We start from the raw sequence: 2,878 nt of genomic DNA on the forward strand, positions 1-2,878 counted from the left end.
CAAGCCAACCTCTAAATAACATCTTTTTAAGTATTGTTGAAATGAGGTTGTCAGCCAAAGTACTGCCATCCCCTTTAAAGACCCTAGACACTATTGGTTATTGTCAAAGACCAGTCTTCTCACTTGGTGTATCTTAACATAATGCACAAAATAACAAACCTCCAAAGTCGAAGGTGCGAGAGAATAATGGAAGAAAAACACCTTTGTCGCACAAGTTGTATGCTTTCGGATGCTTGAATTCCTGAGGTCTCAAATTTAACTCAAATATTTCAGTGAAAAATTACTTCTTTCTCAACAAAATATGTTGCTTCAGAGGGAGCCGTTTCTCACAATGTTTTATACTATCAACAGCTCTCCATTACTCGTTACCAAGTAAGGTTTTGTGCTAACAATCATTTGGAGTAATTACCAATAGTGTCCAGTGCCTTCACGTGTGTACATTACTCTTGTGGTAGTATTTGTTGCAGCTCTTTGTTACGAACCACTTTATATTTGATAAGTTTTGAGTATTCTTTAAGAAGCTTCCTCCAATAGCAAGAGATATCCTCCATGCGTAGATTATTCCAGATGAAGTCTCTCCCTCTAAAACACACAAATCAATAAATATTATATTACAGTGATACCAGGTAAAAGATTGTCATCATCATCACACATACTCTATGTTCCCAAGTTACGAAGACCATGCCTTTACCAGCTGCGCACCTTGTCTCTAGAATTTCTTGCCAGACGAGCTGAGGGACAAACCTGATATGTCAATATTCAAACACAACCTCAACACTTATCTGTTCAATTTGTCTGCTTGCTAGCATCCGGCGCCCTTGAATGGTACCATTCCAGATACTGTGCGCCTCATAAATTGTATGTTATTATTATTCATTAGATTATGAATGGTGTGTTGCAAACACAACTGCCTCGCCGACAGAAATCTCATTCATCATTTGTGGCGTGTCGTGCCCAAGTAGATCAGACCACCAAACTCAAGCTCTGGTGTTTCAGATCAGCAGAGTGTGGGGTTGAGTCCCAGCACAAAATTTTGCTTACAAGACTAAGGTTACCGTACCAGCTAAACTAACATGTGACTGGTATCCTGCTCATTTCTGCTTAGCATAAAGGTGTGCGGAATTTTTTTTCTGCTTAAGCAGCTGTATGAAATAGGGCCTCAAACCAGTTTGATTTATCATAAAGATCATAATGCAATTCAATCTAAAAAATAATTAGTTTGGAATCACCAAATGTCTTGAGGCCAACAGGGGTCAGTCCTGACATGTATCGAAAGATTTGGTCATAGCTTACCGTTAAGCTATATCCCTTGCAACTTGATCATTGGCTTTTGCAAATTCTATCAAATTCCTGTACAGAGAAAATCAATACACACAATTTAAATTCTAAAACCCATCACTACATATTCACTCACATATTACTGGAACTGATTACACTGAATAAACAAGTGCTGGTAAAAGTTTTCACTTTAGCAATCATTAAGACACCAATGTATGGGAACAACCAACAACACTTTCAGCAGTTTCCAAAAACTCATAAAAGTTTAAACCCCTGGTTTTAAATAACATGTTGGGTGTGGATTAGACTGGAGGATATTGATGACAATTGAAAAGTTTGAATCCAATAAAGCTACATGGTCTAAGTAAAGATATAAATCAGCATTTATTTGGTTTGACTTTAATAACGACAAAGTCTAAGTCTAGTCTCAAGGAATCATCTTCAAGCTGATGCTCATTGTCCACAAAGCTCTTAATGGCAAGGCTCCCCACTACATTCCTAAACTGCTTCAAGTTTACACTCCATCAAGAAATCTTCGATCAAGTTCCATGTGTTCTCCTCATCTAACCCAAGTCTCGGCACTCATGGGGTGACAAGTATTTTTCTTCAGCTGCGCCACGCATCTGGAACTCTCTACCACTTAACCTTAGATCTTGTCTTTGTACCACAGAATTCAAATTTCTTCTAAAAACATCTTATGTCACAGGTTATCAAGGACTAATTTTGTTGTGTCTGTTAGAAAAACATTTTTCTTTTACTGCGCCTTGAACACCCATCAGGGAGGATATGTGCGCATTACAAGTCTTATTATTATTATTACCTGGCAAGTAGATACACACATGGTGTTACCGCATATTCCAATAGTTATTTACAATTCCCTCATAAAGGTGCCCTTTACAAAAGAGAGATCCTTGCACCTTCAAGAAAAAAGCATCAGGCCTCCGATTCAAAACTGCTTGTCTTATAAAATCTCAGAAAGTTCATACACATAGTTCATACACATAAATTTGGGGTTTCATAACAAATGCTTGCATAAAACTGATATATATTTACCTGGTTTCTTTGAGATCCTTAGACACGGGTATATAATGCACCGATGGTTTGAGAGCTGATAGAAGAATTCCAACCACTCATCACCAACATGGAATACTAAAGACTCGCACAGAAACAGATGCTTCAAATTTGCACCGGCACATTCGGGTGGGGTATCCGCAGGAAGTAATCACGCTATTTCGGCTTTTCGTGGTGGCTCGAAAATTAAAAAGTTTATTCCCCGGGCAGGGGAAAGGGAAGAGCGGCCATCTTGTTTTTCTAATAGTCAACTCTGGAAATCGCGTTTTGACGGAGCAAATCGACTAAGTTTAGCATCCTGAACAACTTTCCTGTGTGGAGTCATGCAAAATTCGCAAAACCTTGGGAATTACAACTCTTTGGTGCAAACGTGACGTCATAATTTGACCAAAAATCGTCGATTACCGCCAAAGTAAAACATTGACAGGGTTCAAATTTGCACCGGCACACTCGGGTGGGTATCCGCAAGCAGTAATCACGCTAATTCGGCTTTTCTGGGTGGCTCGAAAATTAAAAAGTCAGCCAGAGA

At 38.9% G+C, this 2,878-nt stretch overlaps 1 pseudogene; it reads right to left on the minus strand.

Annotated features, from left to right (window-relative positions):
• Nucleotides 1–373: 373 nt before the first annotated feature.
• On the minus strand, nucleotides 374–2,452 carry LOC117306370 (annotated as a pseudogene).
• Nucleotides 2,453–2,878: the final 426 nt, after the last annotated feature.

This window comes from Asterias rubens, unplaced genomic scaffold (genome assembly GCF_902459465.1).
Source record: "Asterias rubens unplaced genomic scaffold, eAstRub1.3, whole genome shotgun sequence".
Classification (NCBI taxonomy): Eukaryota; Metazoa; Echinodermata; class Asteroidea; order Forcipulatida; family Asteriidae; genus Asterias; species Asterias rubens.